Genomic DNA, 8,535 nt, shown 5'->3' on the forward strand with positions numbered 1-8,535 from the left:
TTCTGTTATTTGTTCCATTTGTATTCGTATTATTATATGTGTAGTTTGTTTTGTATTCTTACACTCAATGTGTAATTATCATTGTAATTCGTTCATATTGTTTCGTTTGTATAGTTAATACTATATTTAATAACAATGTGTGTGTTATTAATTTGTTCTTGTTAATTCGTATTTTTGCACATTTGAATTATGTTACTAGTAGTTTTCCACTTTTACTTTCACAATGAAACTGTTGAATCATGCCTGTAAAATGTGCTGTTGATGTTATTATAATGTCCTCTATTCATCATGTATCATCTTTGTTTGTGTTCGTTTTGTATTCATACCTTTTAAGCATTTAATAATAGTTCTATGCCTTTATATTGAAGCATTGTATTGTTTGCAATTTGTAATATCATTTATGATATGTCAGATCACTTCATATCAAGGTTGATTAAGGTTTTATTCATTGTAATTTGTTTTATTTTATCATCTGACTGTTTGTAAGTCTGTTTAGGCACATTATTTATGTTTTAAACATATGGTACGTTTGTATTGTTTTGCCGTTTTGCAATAGATATATTTGATATTGTTATATGTGTGCATTGTGTTTGTTATTGTTTAATGTGTCCTTCAACTTTTACAAACTATAACATTATTCATATGTTTGTATTGTTTTATTATTGTGATAATGTTTTTATTATTGTTGTGTAATGTTTATTTGATTAATATATTGCTTTGTGCAATTATAATATGTGTTTGTTGTTTTTATTTTGTAGATAGATGAAATAGTGTGTTTTACAGTTCTATTTTTCATTGTATATTGTAATATTTGTTCGTTTATTGTTTATTTTGTATCAAATTCTGTTTGATATTGTTTTAATCATTATATTCACTTTATTTGCTGAATATATGTGTGTGTTCATTATGAAATATGAATTTATTTTGTTTATTTTGAGTGTATTGCTCATTTTTGTTCATTATGATCAACATTATCTTGTTTTATTTGAAAGGATTAATGTTTTGATTACTGTTACGTCTGTTGCTTCTTTTAATTTTAGTGAGTGCTTCATGTGTCTAGTGTAGATTGCTTTGGGAATATGTGCCATTCCTTAGCTTCATTGCCTTAATTTTCAGTTATCTGTCCAAATATTATTTTGTTTATTTAATTATTTGTTTGCTATTATGTCCTGCATGTTAGGGAATAAGTGTTGGAAGTTTTGCATAATGCATGATTGTTATTTTCAATGTAACATATGTTCTGTTGTGGAAGACATAGTTCTGTTCTATAATTCTGTATAGTTCAATATGCACTAGAGATGCTTTTCCACTCAACATTGTTGTATGTAGCATACTTCTCTGTGTTTAAGTATATAATCTGTAATATATTCTTTTGTAATTTGTTCAATAGTGTTATGTATAGTGTAACTATTAAAGATTTTAGAGAAAGTGTCTCTTTGCATAGGTATATTATTGTTGGATTCATTGGATTCACTCATTAGATTCAACAGATTTGCTTTGAATTCATTGCAATAACTTTATAATTGTGTTTTGTAGGATGTGCAACATTAAATAGTGACATAGTCAATATTTCTACATCATTTAATTGTTTGCTATGTTTCAATCGTTTGTTTGTTATGTTTTATGTTTTGTGAATATATGCTGTTATTACTCCCCTTCAATTTGAGAAGGTTTGCTTTGAGTAATTGGCTTTCGTGTATAATCAATTTGTTTGTATGTTTTTATCATTCTATTATTCATTTAAGCATTGTATGTGAATGTGTGAATGTGTTTTGTTGAATAATTTCAATGTTATTCATTATCTTTGTCTGATTTAGTTATTATTTCTTTTTGGCATTATACTGATTGTTAATCAAGTTTATACTCAAATAGATTGCATGTATGCTTGTGTATTTCGTTTGCATGTTTTGTCTGTTATATTTGCATACATTGAGTAGTACATTATTTTGTTTTGCTCAGTATCATTTGTCTTCTGTTTGATGACAAAAGTATTCAAGCTATTGTGTTTTGTTTCTGTTCTGTTTATTAATTTAATTCTTTTGTGATGGGCACAAGCTTTAAGCAAGGCTGTTAATGAAGAATATACTGTTATGACATTGTTTGAACTTCAAATAGTTAATGATATCCTTTATGTATTGATCATAGATATATTCTTTGTGAATAAATATCTTTCTGCTGTTTGCAGTGATCGATTAAATCTGTCACACATTGTGTTTAATCATTAGTGAAGTGTCTGATCAAGTTCCAAACTTATGTTTGTTTCTTTTGGATTTTGTTCCAACGTTTGTTTGTCTTTTGTGTACTTAGTAGCAGTGTTCTTTCTGTTGCTTGGCCCTTCAGACTATCTGATGTTAGGCTCTAATGTTTTGTAGCATTAGTTGTTTCGTTTTGCATCTGTATTATTGTATTTTGTCAAGTTTTTTAGGTGATGTTTAATTGTTTATAACATTTTGTATGTTAATGATAGTTTTTCAATGTGTCTGAAATATGTTTATATTGTTTAAACTGTTTGTATTAATTGTATTGACTCAATACTTTGTTATCATGTATATCTTATTGATACATTATATTGTTACAATGTATTTGTAACTATTGTTTGTTTGATTGCATTTGCATATAACTTTGTGTTATTTAATAAATAATAGTTTTATGTGTTTGAATGCATTATTATTACTTTGTACATTTGTATATTTGTATATCTATGTAATATATTTTATTATTTCATTGTATACCTTTGTATATCTATGTAATATATTTGTATTTGGTAAATATATGTTATTTATTGTGACTGTGCATTTGTGATAGTATAAATTGTTTTTATATTTGAGTTATTATGCTTTAGTTGTATTTATACTCTCATTTTTATATTATTCGTTTGTCTAATCATTATTAGATTGATTGTATGTTCACAATAGTATTTCTTTATATTATTATTATGCTTTGCTAGCATTATTCTTTTGTCTATAGTATTAATCATTTGTATTATTGATATAATATCAAATGTTTGTTCATTATGTGAGATGTTATTATTATAACGTATCTCTGTAGTGTAAGATGAAGTAATTCAGTGTTTGGATATAGTATTGCTGGGTATTCATTGCTTTTAAAGCAACTAATCTGTCCAAAGTTATTTTAATAAATTAATGTGTGTTTGGGATGCTCAGACAGGTGTGTCTAGGTCCTTGTAGATAGTATGTTCTGGTTACAAGTATCATAGCATATCTTGTTATATAAAGCAATCATAGTCTTCAGGACAAGACAATTTGCATTTGGTATGCTCAGATGAGAGTGCTAAAGGTTTGTAGACAAGTAGAATAGATTGTATGTGTAGAATCAAGTGGATTCAGTGTTAAATGAAGTAGTTCAATGTTACTTATCAAGTATAACACAATTGAGTGTATCAAATCATTTGTACTATAGTGTATAGTACACTAAAGCGTTTGAGATGACCATTGTGGTGCATATAGTCATGCATATAACTACTGAGGGGGAAATTATAATTGCAGAGACAATGATTTCAAAGTGTTGCATTTGTAGAGGGTAAGATAAAAGTGTAGTAACAATGTAGATATGAGTAGGGAGTGTAAGGCTCATAACCTGTTAGTGTGTTGAGGTTGTGATGTTTCCTAAACAATAGGAAATATTCTTCTGTAGGTTTGTGTGCTGCTCACAAGGATACTAAGAGTTAGTCACACTAGTAGGGGTTCAGTAGACTCTGCTCATAGTGTGTAAGTGTCAATATGAGTCAACTGTGTAGTTTGTAATGAGCTTCATTGTCCTTGGATTAAAGTAATATATATACTATCTAATATCATATGTCTCAGATGTATGTCTTGGAAGACATGTCTCAGCAATAGCATATATTTGTGAGACATTTGCATGATTTGAGACATATGACACATTTATCCAAAATAAATGTTAACAGTATCCCTTCTAGTAAATAAGGAACTTAAGCTTTTTGTATACTAGCTTAATATTTACTATATACTCTACTTTGTATTCTAATTTAGAACTGATAAGTTCTGGTAGAGGTAGTAAGAGTCTTTGTTGTAAAGGAAAACCTGGATTATAGTACTAAGACAACAGAACCTTGTTAAACACTAAGTGTATGTACTTTTATATTACTAGAAGTTAGAGTTTGTAGACAGAAACACTAACCTTCTTTTTAATAATGAAGGGTTTGAAGTACTTATTGTCTAACTTCTTTATTAGGTAATCTATAGTCAGATTAGTAGCTTCTAGTATAACTTTGTCCCTAAGCTAGTAATCCTTAGTTACAAATCTCTTCCAATCATAGTTCTACTTTATTACTTGTACTACCTTCTCTAAAAGAGTTTGTGTATCTTTCCTAGTCTTATACATCTGTTCTGTAAAGTCTGTTACAGATTCAGAACTACTGTTCCAGTTTAGAACTGTTCTCTAGTATAAATGTCTCTTATGATTAAGAAAGAACAGGGACTGTCCTATTGTAGAGTGTTACTAGTTATTATGTACAAATTCTGTTAGAGCTAACTATTCAGACTAGTCTGACTACTAATGATTAATAAACATTCAGAGGTAGAGTTCAATCTCCTGATTGACTCACTCAGTTTAACTATCAGTCTGTAGGTAATATATAGTAGAAGGGTTCTCTTAAATTCTGAGAAGTACATACAAGTTCTACATGAATTTCAACTTGAATTATAGTCTGTAATTGTGAATAAGCTTCTAAGAGAGTCTGTACAACTAGAAAACATGATTCTAATAAATGTACACTATACCTTTAGAAGTAAGTTCTGTTTAGGTTGAAACTGTGTAGACTTGCTTAGAGAATCAGTCAACAATTACACAGATAGTGTTGTAACCCTAAGACTCAGGTAGCTTACTAATCAGGTCTACTAAGACTTCTTCCTAAGAGTGATCTAGAATCTGATACAGATGTAAGGGAGCTTAAACCCTTGTCTGGTAGGCCTTAGTCTGTTAGTATGTATTATAACCAGTTATATACTTTAGGATTTCTCTCTGTATTCTTAGCTACTAGTAGTTCTAAGTAATGAGTTCCTACATTTTGTGTCAGCCTAAATGTTCTATAGTCAGATTGTTATAATAAGCTTAAACAATGTTCTCTTACAGCTTCTAATCCTTTAGAATGTACAGTCAGCCTTTCTAGTAAACCTGTCCATCCTTATCCTCCTCCTAATTCCTAGCCTACTTCTCTAGCTACTTTACTATAACCTAGTCCTATGTGTATCTTAGAGCTTACTATATACAAGTGACAAAGTCAACATTCTTGGATTTGAGTCAGATCTCTCAGATTGTCTCAGACACAAAATAGGAATTGTCTAGGAGAACAAGATTTTTGTTATTATTCTCCCTCCTTTCATAACCTACTTGTCTTAAGAGTAAATTAGCTTTTATTATTTGTGTTCTAGGTTTGTAAGTTAGTATAAAGTTATAGTTTTACAGTTCTAACATCTAGTAGGCCTAATAGTAGTTAAGCTTCTGAAACACTTGGAAGTACTAGAGATTAAGGTGATTACTCTAAATCTTAAACTTCTACACAGTACTAAGGAGATATTAACACTACTCCTCTAGGGAACAGACAATTGTAAGGAGTTCCTTGTTATAGATAGAGTAGTTCTGTTCTATTACAGAGAGGGATTCTGATTAAAACACTATTAGACACTACTTTCTATTAATGAACTAGAACAGTACTACTCTATTTGTAAAGTTAGAAGAGTTAGCTTCAACTCAGAACTTGTCTACAACTATTAGAACTACTAATACAGGCTTACTAGTAATAGCCTGTTTGAGAGACTCAAACACAGACTACTACTGATTACCCTATTACTAAGAAACATTTTTGCTAGTAAGATTGTAAAAGGGTCAGACAATAGTACTAAAGCCTTAAATAAAGTATTAGTAGTAGTTTACAAACTTAAGGAATACTTAGACCTGTTTCAGGTTCTAAGATTATAGTCAGTTCTGAACTGTAGTTACCTTTGCCAGATTCATACAGACCTCTCCTCTACTGATTACAAAGTCTAGATAATCTACTGACTCTTGTGTAAAAGAACACTTTACTTCTTAGAGGAACAGTTTATTATCTTAGAGCTACTACAGAACTGCTCAGATTAGTTAGTAATAGTGTTTGACTGTCTGGGTGAAGATCAGAATGTTGTCTAAATACATACTAACATACTCTAAGTTAATCAGATCTGTAAGAATGTGATTCATGAATGACTAGAACATTGTAAGTAAGTTAGTTAGTTTAAAGAACATTACAGTCAGTTTGTACAATCTGTAATTAGTTTAGAACACAGCCTTCTACTCATCTCTGTCTCAGATCTGAATATTATTATACTCTTACTAAATGTCCAACTTAGTAAAAACCCTAAATGTATGTATCTTATTAATAAGCTCCTGAATCAGAGGGAGCAAGTACTTGTTTTTAATAGTACCCTTATTAAGACAATAATAATTCTAAACTGAGTAGAGCTTCCTATCTTTCTTTTTGACAAAGAAGAAAGGGGAGGCTATAGAGGACTTTGAGGGTCAGATCTAACTATTCTGAAGATTTTCCTAAAGGAATTTGTTGAGTGCCTCCTACTTGTCTCTATTGAGTAGGTAGACCTTACAATCCTTAGGTTAGAAACCCTTAGTCAATTCAATTGTATAGTTCTAGGAATAGTGTTTAGGAAGCTAGTTGAATTCCTCTTTACTAAAGACTTTAGAGAACTCTCAGACAAAATCTAGCAGGCTAGGTCTATGTGTGTTTTAGAGTAGAGTCATTCTAAAGAGGTTCTAGACTAGTTCTGTCTTAGACATTCTTTAGATCAATTCTGTTCTGCCTTAACTAGAATATGTGTTTACATATTCATCCTAGTTAAAGAAGAACAACTGGTCACCTTTATTAAAACTGTTAGTAACATTAGAAGCATTTGTATCCACTCAGAACAGTAGTACAAGATAGTTGTAAGACTTAGAACACTGATTGAATGTAAGTGTCTACTCTAACTAGTTAATAGTAGGGTTGTAAGCCTTAAGCCATTTGAATCTAATAAAGATGTCTGTCTTTCTAAGGTTAGTAACTCTGAACTCAATACTTTTCTCATAATCCTAAATAGTCATCTATAGTTAGACAAACTTAGTGATTCAACTATTCTAGTTTAGAGTTCTATCTGTATTGTATACTAGGATTAAAAGTAGAATGTATTAAGTAGGAAGGTAGTGTTCTTGTATAAAGGTCTTGTTAATATACAAACTAGTGTATCTACTGTCTACTAGAGTTATTGTTCAGATCTGGAGGGATTCTAAGAAGAGAGCTAAGAGGACAGAGACTTAGAGCTAGTACTTAGAATGTTCTCTAATAAATTACTACTTGTTCTAAAAGGAATATACAGCTTGTACAGTCTTGTTGTCTAAGAGAGTAAGTATATACACTAACATTTCCTTATTAACCTCTCTCTTTTAACAAGGACAGACTTATGTCCTCAACTATGAACTCAGCTAAGACTATCCTTACTTAATACTATAAACAAACTACTGAGTAGTAAACAGGGCTGAGTAGTATTCTAAATGTTCTGAAATCTTAGAACATAGAAGTAGTAGGTTAGATTGTACAGATTTAGACTTGGATAAAGTGTAAAGAGAAGAATTAAAAGAATCAGAAGAAATAAGAGAACTATCTACTTTTGTTTTCAACTTTTTCTTTTTAATAAATAATTTTGTTGATTTACTTTTTCTACTTTTTCTACTTTTCTTACTTTATTTACTTCTAATCCTATAGTGTCTATTAAATCAAAAGTAGCTATTAAAAAATCCAAGTCATAGCCCTTCAGTACTACATTTACTGTTAGGCCTCTATAAAATCCTAGAGTACATAGTCAGAGTCTAGGAGTTCTGAGGTGACTTCTGGATTTACAGAAAAGGCTTCTTACTACAAATCCTACTTGTTACTCATTATTACTCTAATGACCTGACAGATATACTGTTGCTTCTGTAGGTAGTCCTTAATCTAGTACTCTAACTTTCTGCAGGCAAAGTATACTCCTTACTTTCAGGCTTCTCTAATGTTCATCAGAATGGATTGATTACAAATTACAGGTAGATCAATCTGAAGGCTTAGAACTGTCAGAGTCAGACACATGTGTGAGTGTTCTGTACAGACTTAACACATCTGAGCTACAGCTTAGTTAAAGGAAATGGTGCATGTCTTCCACTCAGTATAAGTGATTAGTTCTAGTGTCATCCTAAGAATCTTATCAACTAGTTCTGAGTAAAGAGCTTTTTCAAGTATTCTAATAAGAACATTATTAAACCTAAGCATGAATCCTGCCTTCTAGGCTAGGATATTGAACTCCTGAAAGAAGGCATTAGTAGAATGTTTGTCCTGTTGTAGAGATACAAGCTTGTTCTACACATTGTACTTCTTGTTCAGATTAATGAAGGAAGTATAGAGCTACTCTATAAATTCTAAATACAACTCATTGTTCTAAAGTTGGATCAGGCTTCTAATCTAATAGCCTTCAATCCAGTTCTAGGCCCAGGTGACTG

This window comes from Fomitiporia mediterranea, assembly GCF_000271605.1.
Source record: "Fomitiporia mediterranea MF3/22 unplaced genomic scaffold FOMMEscaffold_11, whole genome shotgun sequence".
In the NCBI taxonomy this organism is placed as follows: domain Eukaryota; kingdom Fungi; phylum Basidiomycota; class Agaricomycetes; order Hymenochaetales; family Hymenochaetaceae; genus Fomitiporia; species Fomitiporia mediterranea.